Source organism: Somniosus microcephalus, chromosome 30 (genome assembly GCF_052327205.1).
Source record: "Somniosus microcephalus isolate GS21.2 chromosome 30, FLI_Smic_1.0, whole genome shotgun sequence".
Classification (NCBI taxonomy): domain Eukaryota; kingdom Metazoa; phylum Chordata; class Chondrichthyes; order Squaliformes; family Somniosidae; genus Somniosus; species Somniosus microcephalus.
Window position 1 is genome coordinate 36,139,367 of NC_141016.1, and position 22,134 is coordinate 36,161,500.

A 22,134-nucleotide genomic window follows, 5' to 3' on the forward strand; every position below is an offset into this window, starting at 1 on the left:
AGCAATGTGATAATGACTAGATAATCTACTTTTGTTATGTTAGTTGAGGGATAAATGTTGGCCAGGACACCGGGGATAACTCCCCTGCTCTTCTTCGAAATAGTGTCAGGCGATCTTTTACATCCACCTGACCAGACGGTCTCTCGGTTTAACATCTCATCCACAAGAGAGCTGCACCACCGACAGTGCAGCTCTCGCTCAGCACTTCATTGGAGTGTCAGCCTAGCTGTATGTGCTCATGTCCCTGGAGTGGGACTATGAACCCCCAACCTCCGACTCAGAGGCGAGTGTGCTACCAACTGAGCCACAGGTGAAACTGATGACAAATATAAGGCCCAAAGCTTCAGAGAAGCGAGGAATGTGTGTGTGCAGCTTGACGTGGTAATTCAAGAGAACCTGCCACAAGGCATGCAAAATGGATGCGCGGCGGCCTGGGGGAGCGCGCCATAATATAATCAAGTGGATTGTTACCTGCGATTTTGAACTACGTAAGGCCAGGAACATGGAATGTTGCTTAAACTGATTCACTGCAAAGGACCTACGAAGGGGTTTATTCAAATTATTTTGAGGTAGCGGAGTTGGGCAGCAACACGTGGGCAATTACAGTGCCTTTAGGTAAATGATGCTGGTCATAGAGTAAACACAAACCTAGGTTCAGAAGAAATAGAACCATGAACAATGATGATGATAAATACAACAACCAGTGATTCAGAAGTGAAATAGACAAAGAAAGGTAGAAATTGATCTTAGGCAGGAGCCTAAAATGCGCAAGAGCGACCGTGCCCCGCTTTACACTCCGCCCGATGTTATTTTCCAATGAAGTGGCCCGTTTTGTGCTTCCACCCAAGAACAATTTCACCTCCAATAATTGTGAAAAAAAGAATCTAACGTAATTCAAAACTTTGTAAAAAGGCGGGCACAGAGATTATCAGGAACATGGAATTGAGCGGCGCAGATCCACAAAAGATAACAATGAGAAGTTCAGAAATGTAACATAAAGGCTGAGAAGACGCTAATATGGTCAAAAGGATGGATTGGTGATTATAAAGTAGATGATACACTAAACGATGACCTCCCCAAGCCCCAGTAATTGTTCAGTAACAATGCAATTATTTACCTATTTCGGCAAACAACCCGCAGCTTTGAGAAAAGCATAGGTGCTCAAAACTAACAATGACCCAGGACTGGATGGTGTTTATCCACGGGAGAGAAAGAGGACACGGATCAATATTGCGAGTGGTGACCGTCATTATGAGGCATTTGGGAAGCTCCAGGATGCCGGGAGCGAAAGTGATCCGAGCCAGCAGGATTAGAATGATTGTTCGGTTAAACAGTAAATGAGCACTGGCAGGCCTCCACAGAGGAGGTAGTTCGAGTACAGACTAGACACGTACCTATGAGGGAAAAAGGAAGGGCATCCAAGACTAGAGCTCCCTGGATGACTAACGATAGAGATTACAATGAAACAGAAAAAGGAGGCTTGTGATAGCTGACAGGTTCATAATTTAGTAGAGAGCAAAGCTGAATACAAAAAGTACAGGGAGAACTGAAAAAGGAACTTAGGGAGTCAAAGTGAGCACATCAGTATAGATTAGTGGGTAACATACAAGTTAACATAAAATAATTTTCTAAACATATAAATAGTAAAATAGTATTCAAATGAAGCATGGGCCCAATTACGCATCAAAATAAAATCTTCTTGTAGAGGCAGAGGGCATGGCTTAGGTAATAACTGAGTAGCTTGCATCTGGCTTCACTAAATAAGAGGATGCCACCAATGTCACAGTGAAGGAGGAGGTACTAGAGCAATTGAATAGGATAAAAATAAAGAGGATGCATTAAAATGTTGGCAGTGCTCAAAGTAGATAAGTCACCGGGCCTGAATGTGATGTAAGGCTGGAAATTGAGGAAGCTCCGACCCCAATCTTCCAATCCTGCTTAGATATGGGAGTGGGGTCAGAGGACTGGACGATAGAAAATACTATACTCCTCTTCAAAAAGGACTGAGGGATAAGCGCGACAACTCAAGCCAGTCAACCTAATGCTGGTGGAGGGGAGTGTTTTAGAGACAATAATCCACAACACAGTGAATTTGCACTGGGGAAAATATGAGTTAATGAATGAAAGTCTGTATGGATTTGTTAACATAGAAACATAGAAGATAGGAGCAGGAGTAGGCCATTCGGCCCCTCGAGCTTGCTCCGTCATTCAATGCGATCATGGCTGATCATCCAAATTCAGTACCCTGTCCCTGCTTTCTCCCCATATCCCTTGATCCCTTTAGCCTTAAGATATATATCCAACTCCTTCTTGAATATATTTAATGAATTGGCCTCCACCGCCTTCTGTGGAGGAGAATTCCACAGGTTCACAACTTTCAGGGTAAATAAATTCCTCCTCATTTCTGTACTAAATGGCTTACCCCTTTTCTTTAGACTGTGACCCCTGGTTCTGGACTCCCCGACCATCGGGAACATCCTTCCTGCAGCTCGTCTGTCCAGTCCTGTCAGAATTTTATAAGTTTCAATGAGGTCCCCCCTCATTCTTCTAAACTCCAGCGAGTATAAGCCCAATCGACCCAATCTCTCCTCAAAGTCATTCCTGCCATCGCAGGTATCAGCCTGGTGAATCTTTGCTGAACACCTTGCATGGCAAGAAGATCCTTCCTGAGATAAGGCGACCAAAACTGTACACAATACTCAAGTTGTGTGGTCTCACCAAGGCCCTGTACAACTGAAGCAAGACATCCTTGTTCCTGTACTCAAACCCTCTCGCTACGAAGGCCAACATACCATTTGCCTTCTTAACCGCCTGCTGCACCTGCATGCTTCCCTTCAGAGACTGGTGCACAAGGACACCCAGGACTCCTTACACTTCCCCCTCTCCCAATCCATTGCCATTCAGATAATAATCTGCCTTCCTGTTTTTGACACAAAAGTGGATAACCTCGCATTTATCCACGTTATATTGCATCTGCCATGATGCTGCCCAATCACACAACCTGTCCAAATCATCCTGGCATTCCTCGGCTTCCTCTTCACAGGACACACGCCCACCAAGCTTTGTGTCGTCTGCAAACTTGAGGATATTACATCTAGTTCCCTTGTCTAGATCATTAATATATGTTATGAATAGCTGGGGTCCAAGGACCGATCCTACGGTATCCCACCAGTCACTGCCTGCCACTCGGAATAAGACCCGTTTTTTACAAATGTTTGCTTTCTGTCTGCCAACCAGTTCTCTATCCAAGTCAATACCTTTCCCCCAATCCCATGTGCCTTAACTTTACACGCTAATCTCTTATGCGGGACCTTATCGAAAGCCTTTTGAAAGTCCAAATACACCACATCCACTGGTTCTCCCTTATCTATTTTACCAGTTACATCCTCAAAAAATTCCAGTAGACTAGTCAAGCACGATTTACTTTTTGTAAATCCATGTTGACTTTGCGCGATCCTGTCACTGTTTTCCAAGTGCACTGTTATTACATCTTTAACATGTACTCTAGCATTTTCCCCACTACGGATGTCAGGCTTACTGGTCTGTAATTCCCCGTTTTCTCTCTACCACCGTTTCTGAATAGTGGGCTAACATTAGTTACCCTCCAATCCATGGGTACTCTTCCAGATTCCATCGAATGTTGTTAAAGTAAAATCGTATTTGACTAACCAGATTGAAATCTTTGATGAATTACCAGAGAGAGTTGATGATGGTATTCTGGTTGTTGTTTTGTATATGGACATTCTATAGGCGTTTCATAAAATACCACATAAAAATTAAATAGACTTGTTCGCAAAATTGAAGCCCAAGGAATTAAAGGGGTAGTGGATGCGTGGATATGAAATTGGCTAATGGACAAAAACAGAGAGTGGTGTTAAATGAATGTTTTTCATACTGGAGGGAAGTGTGCAGTGGTGTCCCCCACGGGTCGGTTTGGGACAACTGCTCTTTTTGAAATATATTAATGACCTCGATTGTGTATAGAGGGCATAATTTCAAAGCTTGTAGATGATATAATACTTGGAAATGCAGTAACCAGTGAGAGCGAGAGCAACAGATTTCAGGAGGACATAGACAGACTGGTGAAATGGGTAGACACATGGCAGATGAAATGTACCGCAGAGCACTGTGAAATTATTCATTTTAGTAGGAACAATGAGGAGAGGCAATATAAACAAAATGGTTCAATTGTAAAGGTGATGCAGAAAGAGAAAGACCTAGGGGTTTATGCACGCAAGACATTTAAGGTGGCAGATCAAGTTGAGAATGTTGTTAAGAAGGCAGCGGGGATCCCTGGGATTAAAAGTAGAGGCAATGACATTATGCTAATCCTTTATAAAAAAAACTGAATAGGCCCCAGCTGGAGTATTTTGGCCAATTCTGAGCACCACATTTTAGTTATTATGTCGAGGCCTTAGAGAGTGTGGAGAGGAGATTGACCTCAATGGTACTAGGGCGAAAGACTTCAGTTACTGGCAGAGACTAGAGAAATTGAAGGTGTTCTCCTTAGAGCAGTGAAGATTAAGGGAGATTTCATAGAGGTGTTCACAATTATGAAGGTATTGATGAAGTAAATAAACGTAATCTGTTTCCAGTGGCAAGAGATTTGGTGACTATAGGACACAGAATTAAGTTAATTGGCAAAATAATCAGAGCCGACATCAGAAAAACTGTTTCTGCAGCGAGTTGTTTAGATGTGGAATGCACTGCTGGAAAGGGTGGTGGAGGAAGAGTCCATAATATCTTCCAAAAGGGCATTGGGTAAATAATTGAAGTGGAAAAATGTGCAGGGCTATGGAGAAAGAGCTGGGGAGTGGTTCGAAATGGCTCTATCTTTCAAAGAGGTGGCACAGGCACGATGGCCGAATGATGTCATTCAGTACTGTATCATTCTATGTTTATATAAATGTAGGTGAGGTGTAGTGGATTTTTTTGAGGAGGTCCCTGAGAAGGAGGACAGCTTTGGATGTTCCTATATGGTCTTCCAGAAAACATTAGATAAGGCTTCGGACAAGAGATTATTCGCATAAATAAATGTGTCCGATATTGAAGATGAAGTTGTAATGAATTAGAATGGATAAAGGATTGATTAACAGACAGAAAACAGAGAGTAGGGAAAAATTGGTTATTTTCAGATTGGGAGTTTGTAACTAGTGGGGTGCCGCTAGGATTAATGTTTGTGCCTCAGCTATTCACAATCTGTATTAATAACTTGGATGAAGGGACCGAGTGCAATGTGTCCAAGTTTGCTGACGATAGATAGCTAGGTGGGAAAGTAAACTGTGAGGAGGACGCATAGAGCGTGCAAAGGGACATAGACTGGTTAAGTGAGTGGGCAACAAAGTGGCAGATGTGGTATAATGTGCGGAAATCGGAGGCAATTCACTTTGGTAGGAAGAATAAAAAAACAGAATATTGTTCAGTGAGATTTATGTGTCCTAGTGCAAGACCCACAGTGCGTTAGCATGCAGGTACAGCAAGCAATTAGGAAAACAAATAGCTTCATCGCTATAGGGTTAGAGTACACATTTAAGGAAGTCTTGCTGCAATTATACAGGGCTTTGGTGAGATCAGGCGTGGAGTACTGTGCACAGTTTTGATCTCCATAGCCATGGAAGGATATACTTGCCTTAGAGGTGGTGCAACGAAGATTCACTAGTTTGATTCCTGGGAAGAGTGGGTTGTCCTATGAGGAGAGATTGATTAGATTGGGTCTATAGTCTCTGGAGTTTAGAAGATTGAGAAGTGATCTCATTGAAATATATAAAGTACTGAGGGGTATGACAGGATAGATGCTGAGACATTGTTGCACCTGTATGGAGAATCTAGAACGAGAGGGCATAGTCTCAGGATAAGAGGTCGGTATTTTAAGACTGAGATGAGGAGGAATTTCTTCACTCAGAAGGTAATGAATATTTAGAATTCTCTTCCCTAAAGAGCATATTCAAGGCTGAGAGAGATAGAATTTTGGAATCTAGATGTATAAAGGGATATGGAGATAGAACAAGAAAGTGACGTTGAGGTGGATGATCAGCCATGATCTTATTGAATGGCGGAACTGGCTCGAGGGGCCGTATGGCCTACTCCTGCTCATAATTCTTATGTTCTTTTGGGTTGGAAATTGTTTTAGAGGTAGGACACAGGGATTACGGATAAAGGGAGTAGCTCTGATTAGCGGGTTAAGACAAGTTTTGCTCTTTACGGAACTGTACTGGGGCCTTAACTTTTTACCTACATATTTAGTGATGACTTGAATGAAGGAATGGAGAGTAGTATGACCAAGCTTGCAGGTGACACTAAGTTAGCAGGTGCACAAGTTGTACAGGTGGGATCAGAAAGTTACAACAGGGCACAAATAGATCAAGTGAGTGACCGAGTCTGTGGCAGGTGCTGTTCAATGTGGGCAAGTGTGAAGTCATCCAAGAAAGACCAATCAAAATATATTCTTAATGGTGAGAGAACAGGAGCTGTGGGGAAGCAAATGGGTTTGGGTGCCCAGACAATAAAGCTAGTGCACAGGTGCAAGAAGAAGTAAAAAAGGCGAATGAAATGCCAGCCTTCATATCAAGGAGGCAGGAATACAATTGAGAGGAAGTGATGCTTCATTGTTAGTCAGACCCCATCTGGAGTGTTGTGTTCAGTCATGGAAGGATATAGTGTTCCTGGAGAGGGTGCAACGAAGATTCGCCAGAGCGATACCAGGGCTAAAAGGTTTAAATTATGTGGACAGTTTCATAAATCTGGTCTGTATTCCCTTGAGGTTAGAGGTTGAGGGGTTATGTATTTGAGATGGTTAAAATGATAAAAGGATCGATGAGTAGATATGCAGAAAATATCTCCTCTGGTGTGGGAATCCAGCACAAAGAGCACATTCTTAAGGTTGGAGCTCGGTTATTCAGGAGAGAAATCATAAATCTGGAATTCCCTCCCCAAAAGGCAGTTGTGAATTTCAAGACAGAGATTAATAGATTTTTCTTAAGTAAGGGAATCAAGGGATATGGAGCAAAGTAGGAAAAGTGGAGTTGAGGTGCAGATCAGATCAGCCATGATGGATGAACAAACTCACGGGGCTGAATAGTCGACTCCTGTCCCTATATTACAGGTAGTCGTAACAGCAGTAGCGGCAGTAATAGTAGCGGTAAGAACAGCAGCAGTACTGATACTGAAGCTAATAGTTGTAGCAGCAGTAAGAGCATTAGCAGTATTAATAGTAATGGTAGCAGAAGCAACAGTAGCAGTAATAGTGTACAAGTAATACTAGCAGTAGTGGTGGGATTAGCAGTAGTTGTAATGGTGGCAGAAGTTCCATAGAAGTAGTAATGGTGGGAGTAGTAATGGTGGGAGTAGTAATAGTTATTGTTGTTGAGCTGGAACCAGATGCGATGTGAATCCACCTTAAAGTGTTTTCCATTGTGACTCTGATAATTAACACGTTATTCGTTTTTAATAATATAATAATATTACTTGGTATTGTTATAATTAACATTTAGGTCACAGAGATCTCAGGCTGGTATCCGGGGACACCGGGTGCTCCGGCCGGGTGGAAGTGCTACACGGAGACCAGTGGGGGACGCTGTGTGATGTTTACTTTGGTTTAGAAGACGCCAGCGTGGTCTGTGAGCACCTTCAGTGCGGGGCAGTCACCGCAACCCCGGGAGCAGCTCACTTTGGGGAGGGAACCGGCCTAGTGTGGAAGGAGAACTACAGTTGCCAGGGGAACGAGTCCCGATTGTGGGATTGTCCGGTTTCATCCTGGGATCAGTTTCGCTGCTCACATGGAAATGACACCAGTGTCATCTGCTCGGGTGAGTCCACTCAGTGTATTGAACTGAAATACACCAACTGTAGATGTTTCCATTGCCACTGAGCGAGTGTTTGTCGATCGATTTCTCGCAAGTGAGTTAGTAATGAACCAAAGGGCTTCAATGCAGCACAAGTGTAATCAATGACTGCCTCGTCTTCCGGTGTTTATCTCTGTCCGGGTGATTCCAGAGCATTACCCAGAATTCAGCAGAATTGGCTAAAACGTTCAAACAACGACAGTGGCGACACTGCTATAGAATGGTCAATCTGCATTTGTATTGAAACCACAATAAATGCTACCAGTTAAAATATGAATCAACATTATAAAATGATGAGGGTGTTCCATACGATAGATGTAGATAAGATGTTTCCACTAGTTTGGATGACCAAAACTAGGGGACATCAATGTAAGTTTGACACTAATGAAGTCAGTAAGTAATTCAGGAGAAAACTCTTTATTTAGAGAGTGGTGTGAACGTGGAACTAGCTACCAGAATGAATAGTTGAGGGGAGCAGCATAGATGCATTTAAGAGGAAGCTAGATAAGTGCAGGAGAGACAAAGGAATGGATGGATTTGCTAATGGGGTTAGATCAAGTAAGGAGGGGGTATTCCTATGGAGCATAAACACCGGCAGAGACCTGTTGGGCCGAATGGGCTGTTCCTGTGCTGTAAATAAATTATAATACTTGAAACCATTCTAAATGCTACCAGTTTAAAATATTAATCTATATGCGATTCCCCGTAGAGATCAGTTGTATTGTCATTGAAAACGCCAAGTGTTAATATATTGCTCGATAAATAGTATGAGGTGATTTTAATATTCAATACACTGAGTGCAATATAATTACTAGTGATTGAAATACCTCAGGTTATATATCAGTGTGCTGGACCTCTGATTATTTCACGGGACCTCACAGTTCTCCCGGTGTCCTGGGTCACACTGATCGCTCACCAGCGCCGCCATCTGGTCCGTTATGTCAGTGCTGTTTTCAGGGCAAATTCGCTTCGGCGTTTCACACATTGGCACATGGGAACACTGGAGACAGGTGGAGGCCCATCAACCCGTCGGCCGGTCCCCCAGTGCCTATAAAGCAGAACTACTTCACTGGCTGCGAAGCGGTTTGGGACGTCCTGCAGTTTTGAAAGGCTTTACCAATTTAAATTTCTGTCTGTTTCATTCCGTATTGAATAAGATAAACTTTGAGCAGCTAGAACCCATTTCAAACCCGTGCTCCTGCCTTTGATCACAGCTCATATCAATAGCCGGCCTGGGCCGCCCGCCCCCAATTTGTTTTTAGCCGCTTTCCCCAGATTAGCCTCCAGAAGCAGCTCGACATCTCTCTAAAATCAATTAACCGAGAAAAGGTAATGGCGGAGAGGATCTGCCTACAAGCCTTGTGGGTAATTATTACAGAAATGTAATCATTAAAATTAATAATATTATGGGATATTTTGGCTCAGTTTAACCGTTGCTCTCAATGTGTTTCTTTTTGTAGATGAAGGTTGGCCGCCGAGACTGACTAACGGGGAAGCCGCTGTGACGGGCGAGTGGAGATTTACTACAACGGCAGCTGGGGGAGAGTGCGGGACAACCTCTGGGACCTAAATGATGCCAACGTGGTCTGCAGACACCTGGGCTGCGGCTCTGCAATAGCCGCTTATAACTCTTCAAAGTACGGAGAGAGTGAAGGGCCCGTGTGGGTGAATGATGTCCAGTGTGAAGGAAACGAGTCTCAGCTCCGGAACTGCAGCTCATTCACATTGAATCCATCTCTCAATGACAGCATCGGCGTAGGGGTCCTGTGTTCAGGTGAACAAATGGTTCTATTTTACAGAACCATAAAGGGGAATATCTAATCTGCTGAGAACTGTTTTAATACAGGTCACATATTCCTCTTTGTCTCTCCAACCACTTATTTAACTCAGGGGGTGACAGCAAAGCTAGAGCACACCGGCAGAACTGAAAAATAACAAGAACTTGCATTTATATGGCGCCTTTAACGAAAGATAAACGTCGTAAGATGATTCACAAGGAGAAAACTGACATAGAGTGAAAGCCCAAGGTTATAGGACAGGCGACTAAAAGCCTGGCCATTTGGGTCGGTTTCAAGAGCTGGTATTAAACCAGGAGAGGCGGCAGGTTTAGGGAAGGAATTCCTGATCTTGGGACCGAGACGGCGAAATCCACGGCCGCCAATTGTGGGCGAAGGAAGTCGGTGATGCACAAGAGGCCACATTTGGAGAAGAGTAGAGTTCCCTAAATGATTAGGGATGGAGGCGGTTACAGTGATAGCAGGGGGGGGTCGAATCAATGAAGATATTTGAACCTGAGGATGGTAATTTAAAACTACAGGTTTTGGCGGACAGGAAGCCAATGGAGACCAGTGAGCAGAGGGAAGCTGGTGAGTGTGACTTGGTGCGGGTCAGGATATCAGGAGTTTTCGGTTGAGCTGAAGGTTATGGAGGGCGCAGGATGGGAGGACGGCGTTTCAGCAGCACATGGGCTGAGGCAGGGACGGAGGTGAGCGATGATACAGAGGTGGAAGTTGGCGGTCTTTGTGACGGAGAGCACGTGGGATAGGAAGTTCAGCTCGGCTGTCAAATGCGCGCTGAGTTTGCAAATCAGTTCCTTTGTGCAGCATATAAGTGTAGACAGATGTGCTGGAGATTCACTGGTGTAAGTTTCATTATGCTGTGTATAAGTGTGGACAGATGTTCTTCAGATGTACTTGTGTAAGTTGCATAATGCAGTGTGTAAATTTGGACATATATTCTGGTTACGGACTGATGTCAGTTCCAACATGTTGTATTTACGTGTAGACAGATTTTGTGGGCTTGTACTTCCGTACGTTGCATTCTGCCGTATGCAATGAGCAGCGGAAATGATAAATAAAGCTCTGGATAAGAATGTAAGCTAGTAAGACGGGTGGGGGGGAGGAATCAGGTGAAATTAACATAGGCCTGAAGATAAAATAAATAGGAGATGTGAGTAAATGTCAGACCAAGGTAATGAAAACTGGATACATTAACGGTTAGGGAGCAGATACACTTATAGAGCAGAAATATAAATTGATTGTTAAAAATAAAGTGAGTGGAACAACTAATAAAAACAAGTTAAATTGGCTGTAGAACAATGTGCACAACATTCGAAACCAATCGGGAGAACTGGAGGAAATAAATCTAACGATGGAGAAATGAATAGAATGTTATGCTGAAAGGATTAGAGGAAGGGGGGAGGGAGGAGGCACGTGTGGACCATAATGCCGGGTTGGATATTTGGGCCGAATGGCCTGACTCTGTGCTGTACATTCTATATAATTCTACGTAAGATGTAAGTGCAGAGAGATGTTCCGGGATATAAAATCATGTACCTGTCACAGACACATAAAAAGCACTTTTTTATTAAACTGCAGAAGCAGCAATGTTTGGATTGAGTGATTAGATAAATGTATATTGGAAGTATAATCCTCCTGCATTGTTCTCTAACAGGACACGTGCAGTTAAGGTTCTCCGGCGGTGGAATTCCATGTGCTGGGCGAGTGGAGGTTTATTACAGTGGGACCTGGGGCTCAGTTTGTGACGATTCCTGGGACCTGGCCGACGCTGATGTGGTTTGCAAACAGCTGGATTGCGGAAATGCGGTGGAAATGGAACTTCCTGCTGCTTGTGGACCAGGCTCAGGCCCGGTTTGGTTGGATGAACTGCGCTGTTCGGGTAACGAATCGTTTCTCTGGGAATGTCCCTCAGCACCGTGGGGAAACCACGACTGTGCTCATAAAGAAGATGTGAGGGTGGTGTGTTCAGGTAAGGGCGCTTTCTATCTGCTCATTTTCTGCAGGGTTATATGCGAGGCTTTACTCGGGAGTGTTTACATAGAATCTACAGCACAGAAACCGGCCATTTGACCCAACTGGTGTGTGTGATGTTTATGTTCCGCACGTGCCTCGTCACTCCGTACTTCATCTAACTCTATCTGCACATCCTTCTGTTCATTTCTCCCTCGTGTACTTATCTAGCTTCACCTAAAGGCATCTACGCTATTCGCCTCAACTACGCTATGTGGTAGCAAGTTCCACATTCTAACCACACTCTGGGTAATGAGCTTTCTCCTGAATTCCCTGTTGGATTTATTAGTGACTATTTTACATTTATTGCACCTAGTTTTGGACTCCCCACAATTGGAAACATATTATCTATGTCTACCCTATCTATTCCCTTCATAATTTTAAAGATCTCTATCGAGACAGCCTTCAGCCTTCTCTTTTCTAGAGAAAAGAGCCACAACCTGTTCAGCCTTATTTGATAATTCTAACCTTTGAGTTCTGGCTTTATTCTTGTAAATCATTTTTTGCACTTTCTCCCGTGCGTGTATATCCTTTTTGTAATATGTTGAACGGCATTAACTACAGCCCCAACTTGGTGACCTCCATAAATTTTTAAATTGTACTTCCAAATCCCAAGTCCAAATCGTTTATGTAAATGATGAACAGCAGCAGACCCTGCACCGATCCCTGTGGAACACCAATTCTGAGCTTCCACCAGTCTGAATAACTACCTTTAACCGCAACTCTTTATTTTCTGCTTTGTAGCCAGCTGGCTATCTATTCTGCTACTTGTCCTCTGACTCCACATCGTCTGACGTCAGTCATGATTCTAAGAAGTGTTAACTTATGGAAGGCCATTTTAAAATCCATGTATATTACATCTACCACATTAACCTTGTGTACATTTTCTGCAACTTCTTCAAATAATTCAAGTAGTTTGGTAGAGCATGAACTTCTCTTTGAAATCAAGTTTGCAGACGACACACAGCTAGCTGGGCGTGTGTGCTGTGAGGAGGATGCCGAGAAACTCCAGTATGATTTGGACAGGTTGGGTGATTGGGCAGATGCAGTATAATGTGGATAAATGCGAGGTTATCCACTTTGGTGGCAAAAACAGGAAGGCAGATTATTATCTGACGGGCAATCGATTGGGAGAAGGAGAAGTGCAACGAGGCCTGGGTGTCCTTGTGCACCGGTCGCTGAAGGTAAGCATGCAGGTGCAGCAGGTGGTTAAGGAGGCAAATGGTATGTTGGCCTTCGTAGCGAGAGAGCTTGAGTACAGGAGCAATGATGTCTTGCTGTAGTTGTACAGGGACATGGTGAGACCCCACCTTGAATATTGTGTGCAGTTTTGGTCGCCTTATCTGAGGAAGGATGTTCTTGCCATGGAGGGAGTGCAGCGAAGATTCACCAGACTGATACCTGGGATGGCAGGAATGACGTATGAGGAGAGATTGCGTCGATTGAGCTTATACTCGCTGGTGTTTAGCAGACTGAGAGGGGATCTCATTGAAGCTTATAAAATTCTAACAGGACTAGGTAGACTAGATGCAGGAAGGATGTTCCGGATGGCGGGAGAGTCCAGAACCAGGGGTCACAATCTAAAGATAAGGGAAAAGCCATTTAGGACAGAGATGAGGAGGAATTTCATCACCCTGAGAATGGTGAACCTGTAGAATTCTCTACCAAAGAAGGCAGTTGAGGCCAATTCATTAAATATATACAAGAAGGAGATAGATATATTTCTTAAGGTTAAAGGGATCAAGGGATATGGGGAGAAGGCAGGGACAGGATACTGAGTTTGAATGATCAGCCATGATCTCATTGAATAGCAGAGCAGGCTCGAGGGGCCGAATGGCCTACTCTTGCTCCTATTTTCTAAAATTTCTATGTGCTGACTATTCTTTATTATATACAAAAGCAAAATACTGTGGATGTAGGAAATCTGCAATAAAAACCAATTAACGTGGAAATATTATACAGGTCAGGCAGCATCTGTGAAAATTCAAACGTTTCATGTCGATGACCTTTCGTCAGAACTGGAAAAATATGTAACAGTTTTTTAAGCAATTACAGAGTCAGGAAAGCGGGGAGGGGAGGAAAGAACAAACGGGAAGTCAAGAAAAATTAAATGACAAAAGGGATGATGGTGCAAGGCAAAAGGTCACGACAGTGGGACAATAAAGAAACAAAAGATGGGCCTAGAGAAGGTGTAAATTGGAATAGCAGAATCATCAGCAATGCCCGCTGTCTGATAATATTCAGGTATATTTATTATCTGAAATTTTTCAAATCAGTATTGAGTCCAGAAGGCTGAAAAGTGTCTAATCGATAGACACGGAACTGTTCCTCGAGGTAACGTTGAACTTCCAATCTCATCCCTTGCTGTGTTTTCACTATCCCGTCTGACCTATCCATCACTGACCCCGTAAGATCAGCATCCACTTATGCCCCATCTCAATGAACTTCGAGCTCGGCACAATGCTGAGCTCTTTTTCCATCACCTTCACCTCCATACGCACTTCTCTGGCCAGAATCTTCCCCCACGTAGAGTATCCTTTCTTCCATCTTCAGTACTCTCGTTCCACCTGGATCCCTCCATCTAGACTCTTACACGCTCTAGATATTTTCATTGGGAATTGCCGGCATGACATCAGCCATTTCAATTTCTCTACTCCACTCACTCACTCTAATCTACCTCCCACTGAATTTGCGGCGATCCGTTTTCTCGGATCAATTCCTAATATTGTCATTAAACCTGCTGACAAGAGTGGCGCTGTTGTTGATTGGTGAACTGACCTCTAACTTGCAGAGGCTGAACGCTAACTCTCTGAAACCACCTCCTACCTCCCACTGCAGCATGACCCCACCACCGAACATCAGCCCATCATTTTCAAGATGGTCAATGGCCTCCTCTTCCCTCAATGGTCTCCAACGTCATAATCCCCCAACCTCACACAGCCCGATTCTACCTCCATCTCAAGATCCACCAACAGGACTGCTCTGGTACACCCAACGTTTCAGCTTGTTCTTGCCCCACGGAAATGATTCCTTCCTATCTCGACGCTTTTTTCTCAACTAATCCAGGCTCTTCACACCTGTATCCATGAATCTTCTGACGCCCTCCATTACTTGAACCGTTTCCAGTTTCCTGGCACTAACCATCTCCTTTTCACCATGGACGTCCAATCCGTCTACACCCCATCCCCCACCAGGCCGGCCTGAAGATTCTCCACTTCTTTCCTGAATAGTGGGTCAACCAATCCTCATCCTCCACCATTCTCCCCTGCCTGACTGAAATTGTTCTCACATTGAAAAATAACTCGTTTGACTCCACTCACTTGCTCCAAATAGACGATTCTGCTGTGGGAAGCCATATGTGTCCTAGCTGTACTTGATTTTTCGTGGGATATGTGAAACATTCTTTGTTTCTTTCCTACTCAGGCCTTCTCCCTCACGTCTGTTTCCGGTACATTGATGACTGTATTGATGCCATTTCCCCCTTTGGTGCTGAACTGGAAAATTTCATCAACTTTACTTACAATTTCCATCCTTCCCGGGCCTTCACATGGTCCATCTGCGACTCTTCCCTTCCCTTCCTCAAGAACTCTCTCTCCATTTCTGGGGAAAAGCTATTGACCAATATCCACTATAAGCCCACTAACTCCCACAGCTAACTTCACTTCACTTCCTCCCAGGCTGCTTCCTGTAAGTATTCTATTCCATTCTCCCAGCTTCACCATCTCCGTCACATCTGTTCTGCTGATGCCACCTTCCATCCTAGTTTTTCTGAAATGTCTTCATTTTTCCTCAACCGAGGACTCCCCTCCACCATGGTTGAAAGTGCCCTCAAAGTGTCCTTTCCATTGCCCGTATCTCTGCGCTCATCCCATTCCACCCTTGCAGAACCACGATAGCTTCCCCTTGCCTTTACCTTCGAACCCACCAGCCTCCACATTCACAGAGCAACCTCCACAATTTCGGCCATTTCCAGCATGATTCCACCAACAAACACATCTTCCCCTCCCCTTTCAGCATTCTGAATGGACCGTTCATTCCATGACACTCTGGTCCAATCCTCAATCACCCCAACACCCCCTCCCCTTCCCACAACTCTTTCACATCGAAGTGCAGGAGAAGCAACAGCAGCCCTTTTCACTCCTCCCTTCCCACCGTCCAGGGCTCCAAATACACCTTCCAGGTGAAACAGAAATTTACTTGTACTTCTTTCAATTTAGTACACTGTATTCGCTGCTCAAGATGCAGTCTCCTCACATAGGGGAGGTCAAACGCAGATTGGTGACCGCTTTGTGGAACCCCTCCGTTCAGTCTGCAAGCTGACACCAAGCTTCCACTTACCTGTGATATTTATTCTATGCCCCAATCCCACTCTGACCTCTCTGTCCTCAAACTCCTACACTGGTCAATGAAGCTCAACGTAAGCTCGAAGAAAAGCACCTCATCTTTCAATAAGGAACTTTACAGCCTTCTGGACTCAACATTGTGTTCAACAATATCAGATCATAACCTCTGCCCAAATGCTTTCGTGCAGTAGCTATTGCTGATGATGCTGCTATTCCCATTAACACCTGCTCCAGGCAAATATTTTGTTTCTTTTGTCCCATTACCATCTCCTTTTGCCTTGCACTATCATCCATTTTGTCTCTTAATCTGTCCTGCCTTCCATCCTATCACAAGCCTTCCCTTTTGTTCCTGCCGTCCCCAATTTCCCCCTCCTGTACTTCCTTAAAAACCTTTTCCATCTCCAACTTTTTCCAGTTCTGACGAAGGGTCACCGTCTTGAATCGTTAAGTCTGTTTCTATCTCAACAGATGCGGACTGACCTGCTGAGTATTTCCAGCATGTTCTATTTTTATTGTTTGTTTAATGTTCGATTTCCAGCTGTATTTCTATTAAATTTCTGAATAATTATCGACACTAGTGAACACACCCGGTGCAACATGTTTTGTGCAGTATGAACACACAGCAAGTTATCAATTGAACCACCTGGATATTTCTTGCTTCATTGACAGAGCACAAGGAGCTGAGACTGGTGAAAGGAAAGCATCGCTGTGAAGGAAGAGTGGAAGTGTTCTACAATGGGACCTGGGGAACAGTGTGCTCGGAGAAACTGGATCGACATGATGCAGAAGTGATCTGTAAACAGTTACAGTGCGGCCCCCTCATATCTATTGAGTATCACACTCGGTTATTCGGAGCGGGATCCGGACCCGTTTGGCTCGATGAGATGGAGTGTGATTCGGACGAATCCTTCCTTTGGCAGTGTCAGACAGACCCGTGGGGTGAACACAACTGTCATCACGGGGAGGATGCAGGTGTTGCTTGTTCAGGTAACACAAGGAACCTCTCAATGTGCGGGTGTTATTTCAAACATTGATGTCCAATACAGTCAGCATATTTCTCCTCTTAACAGAAGCCAAAGTGCAGGAGAGATCCCACAGTTCAAGGGTCTGCGATCGAGAATCTGGGTCTAAACATGAACATTCACCAGGTGCTTCAACCTCTTCATTATACCAACTATCTGATCTGTATTCCAGGCTTGTACTAAATAAATAACAATAAATGATTCCCTTTGATAGACTCGGGACAACCGTTGCGCCTGGTTGGAGGCAACACCAACTGCTCCGGGAGAGTGGAGATATTGTCCAATAACAGCTGGGGCATGGTGTGTGATGACTCCTGGGATATGGCCGATGCCAATGTTGTCTGCAGACAGCTGGGTTGCGGCCCCGCTCTATTGGCCGCAGGAGGGGCCGCAATTGCCCAGGGTGCCGGTCTTATCTGGCTGGATGAGGTGAAGTGCACCGGAAGTGAATCCCTTCTGTCCGACTGTCGTTCCTCACCACCAGGTCAACATGACTGTGATCACAAGGAAGATGCCAGTGTGATTTGTTCCGGTAAGGGTCGCAGGGGGTTTCCTCGTTCTGTGAATATGACTCATGGATTTAGGAAAATAAGAACAAACTTTATATTTACAATGCAAAATCTTAATGTTTGAAGTTGCTGAAATGTTTGTGCAATATGTTCCACAGAACTCGATTTGCCTCCTACTGCTTCTCCGTTCACACCTGCAGGTACTTATCATTATTAGTACTATTATTTTTATTAATGTTAGCGTTCATATTAGTGGTATTGGTGTTATTGACATTTTCTTGGTTTGTTAATTTCTGAAGTTAACGTGAGCAGTTTTAAATTGACTGGAACATTTTTAAAAAATACAAGGCGGACTGTGTCTGTGTTAAATCTTTCTGTAATCTTGTGATTAAGGACAGGGAGGTAAAACCATCTCCATCCCTGTTGCCATCTGCATAACCCTCGGAGTCCTTCTAATCTGTGAGTTGATCGCACTGATGGCGGTAATACAGAGAAAGTCAACACGAAGAGGTGAGGCTCAAATCTTACCGCTGAACTAACACTTGATCTCACATCGCTTCATATCCTGGCGAGTCTGCAGTTCATTGCACTTTTCCATATGACGTACATTGGCTCCCGGTTAAACGATGCCTGGATTTAAAAATTCTTATCCTTGTTTTCAAATCCCTCCATGGCCTCACCGGTCCCTGACTCTGTAATCTCCTCCTGCCCCACAACTCCCCCCCACCACCCAGATATCTGAACTCCTCTAATTCTACACTTTTGAGAATCCCTGACTGCAATCGCTCAACGATTGCTGGCCGTGCAGTCTGATGCCGAGGCCCTCAACTCTGGAAATCCCACCCTAAACCTCTCCATCTCTCTTTCATCCTTTAAGACGTTCGTTAAAACCTACCTCTTTGACCAAGCTTTTGGTCACCTGTCCTAAAATTTATCTTTATGTGTCTCAGTACCAAATTTGTTGTCTTAAAATACTCATGTGAAGCGCCTCAGAACGTTTTACTACCTTAAGGGCACTTCATAAATACAAGTAGTTGTTGTTTTTGAGTGTCACGTGATCTTGTTAGAAATAAATCTGAATCCGCTTTTGGCGAATTGTTCCATTCAATGTGCTGCCCGAATTAGTAAAATGGGACACTTAAAATGGAGAGTTATTTAAAGTGTCCACATTCACTGTCCCAGTTCATCAGCCGGTACATGAGATTCCAGAAGAAGTTACTTGCTGCAACAGTGGAACAGAAAGTTTAATTGAACTGTTTGGGCTGTGCTTTCACTTATTTTCTGTTATTCTTCCTTTATCCATTGGGTATCCATTCCACCCTTTCAGTTTCTGGGTCCGGTTGCCCAATCTCGAACTCTCTGACCGCGTTCTGCCCACCATTTTGAGAGATGACAGTTTTAAAGGCCTTTCTGCATTCTCCGCTGATGATTCTACCTCCCAACACAACTATTCCACTCATATCTCACCCACCCAACACATTCCTGCTCCGTGTACACAGCAAGGCTCCTCTCACACTGACGGGACATGCCAAAGAACCATCAGCTCCTCACTCGCGCTTTCAAACTGATGCTGTCCGCAGAGATCAGTCAACTTCACCCAGATTCTCTTCAGCTGAACTCCCCGTGTGGCCCCGTAAGCGAGCGATCAACTGGAGCTCATTTCTCCTGATACCCCCTCATTCCCTCTTCCCGAGGTCAATACAACTGGCCGCAATCTGCTGGAGGTGAACATGTGTCTGCACAGAGACACAGACACACACACGGAATCACACACACAACTAACCTCCTACACATCCATGTTGACTGATTCTGGCCACTGACTATCACTATATCTGTCATTTGGATTTATTCGCTGATGAATTCCTGTGAAACGCGCGTGAAGTGAATCAACATGTTAATCTCCCCGCCCTCCCTCCAACAGGTGCTGTCACTCGCGGCAGGGAGTCACCTGCTGGTTTGTACCAAGCAATTTATGAAGAGATTGAGAATATTCCCCCCGGCGAGGATTCCGCTCAGACCCAGGGTTCAGGTCTGTATTTTCCGTTTGATATCGAATCTTGACTGGACAAATATCGCCTCCCCTTAAATACCCCTTTTAATGGTCAATGCACTGACTGGACACGATCAGCAGTCCGCTCACTGTCCCCATGTGAAGGAGTCCTGTCACAGTGAGAGTGTCTCTGTGTCCGTGTGTATAGTGAGAGCAGCAATGGTTTGGGGAAGATTCCCACTGGTCGGTATTGTTCAAAGAACGGGTTTTTGGGTTGTTTCTAAATAGCGAGCAGAGACGCTGTTTCCATTTCCCACCCGGCTCCACACGGACTCCCTCAGATATCTGAGCCCAGGAATAATAAACCCATCGGCTGATTGTATTCTTTTATTTTATATTCACTCAAACATGACATGAAATCACAGATCGATTGAAACCATCTTCATTCCTTCACTTATTGTCTTCCCTTTAAATATTGGGCCGAATATTCCGATCCCAATTGTGTGTACGCGCTGTGTAAGGCCTGCTTTTACCAGGATGAGTTGAAAAAAGTAACAAAAAATATTTTCACCCATTTATCATTTAAAAATTCGTTTAAAAAAGGTAAGTTTATTTTAAGCTCCGTAAAAAGCTTTAATTATTTTTTCAAAAAATTACATTTTTGTTTAAAATATTAAATTTATTGAAATTTGAACTAATTTAAAAAAGGTGAAGTTTTTTAAAAATTTATTTAAAGTTTTACAGTGTTTTTGGGGTGATCTCCATTCATATATTTGACAGGTCCGTCTGTCAAGTGCATGAAGGGAGATTCCCTTCTTTGATTGGCTCCCCATGGCCCACTTGATCCCAGGGACTCTTGTGTCTCTGGGATACCTGGGCCCTGTGTACTTGGAGTTGGAAACGCCCAGGAGCGGAATTATACGCACCTCAGGAACCCTCAGGTAAGTGCGTAGATTTTTTCCAGATCAAAGGTCTCCGCACGCGGGAAGCCTCCGATCGCTAAATACGGCCCATTGGCCTCGACGTTGCGGTCGGATGCTTGCTGTAGACGAACGCATCTGAACCGCAAGAAAAGGACGCAGCTCCCTGCTGCCTCCAGATCCTTGGTCTGTTCCACTCCTGGGCCTGTAGGTGTCCGCCTGGGTAAAGGCCCCGTATCCCAGGGGCGCAACCGGTTAACAAGCAGCGGGCCAGTCCAACCAATCACAAAGGGGGATTCCTAATTTGCTTATGGGGATTCCATTTAAGTATAGAATCGCCTTAATCATAATGGCCCAGATTTTCTGGGCCGGATGACCGAGTACGTGGTGTGTACGCAGCCATTCGTGCCCCACAACTTCCGGGTTTCCACCATGCGCAAAAATTCGGAACTTGCGATCTTTCAAGTTTCAGCTCGACAGATCCACCGCATCCCGGGAAATGGACACAAAGCTGGCGGAGAGCTGGGCTATTTAACCAAATACTGCCCAGCGAATGCCCGTGAAACTTTTACACCTGGTAAAAGCAGGGGTAAGGACTTCTTTTTAAGAGTAAGACATTAAATAAATATTAAAATAGTTTTAAAAATTATTTAAACATAATAAAACTTTAAAATTAGTTTAGGTTATTTTTAGCCCCTTAAAAAGTTTACATTTATAGTTCAAAAAATTAAGCTTTGGCTTTAAATGTTTAATTACATGGTATTTTAATTAATTTTGAATGTGAAATGATTTGTTTTTATTTAACTGGTGTGCAATTGTCTTTTTTAGTGGATTCCTATTCATGATTATGGGGATTCCGTCCGTGAACACATTAGCATAGTGGCGATTCCCCTTTATGATTGGTTGGGCTGGCCCACGTGATCCGAGAGGTGCTTGTGAGCCACGTGCGCCCTGGGTGTGCGCGGAGAGGCCCAGGACCACAAGTGTCCGAACCTCCGAGACCATCAGGTCGGTTCGCACTATTCTTGCGGTTCGGAGGCATTCACCCGCGGGAAGCCCCCGACCGCAAATTGAAAGCGCAGTTTCACACCACTTAAATAAAAATAAATAATCACAGGTTCCAAATTAGTTAAAACACAATTTAATTAAACATTTAAAACAATTTTTCTTGTAGAATAAATATAAACATTTTTAAAGGTGCAAAACATTACCTGAAATAAATTAAAATATATACATCACTCTAAGAAATGTATTTCAAGAATTATTTAAACCCTTATGCTGGTAAAAGAAGGTCTTACCGCTGCGTTTACCCGGTCTAAGGGTTTCGTGGCCATTCGCTGGGCAGTACTTCGGCAAATAATCCAATTCTGCACCAGTGAATGTCAATTTGCTGCGGATTCGAACGATCGGTTAAACAGAATCTGGACAGATTGCAAGTTCTGGGTTGTCGGGCATTACACGCGGAACCCTGAACTTGCAGGAAACTTACGATGGATGGTGTGTACACCGTCATTGGCCGCGGAATATCAAGGCCATCATTTCCTGTGTTAGCTGACCTTGGAGTCTCTGTCACGAACATTTCATTTTATTCCCTTTAAGCAATCCAATAAAAACTCGCTGCTTTTATGATTCGACAGTCGCATTGTCCCAGATTCCATTTCTATCGGTGACTGGATTCCTGTATCTGGAACACGTTCCTC

At 44.1% G+C, this 22,134-nt stretch overlaps 1 pseudogene; it reads left to right on the forward strand.

The window, feature by feature from the left end:
• LOC147098136 (scavenger receptor cysteine-rich domain-containing protein DMBT1-like) overlaps positions 1-22,134 on the forward strand; it is a 210,767-nt pseudogene that overhangs the window by 182,972 nt on the left and 5,661 nt on the right.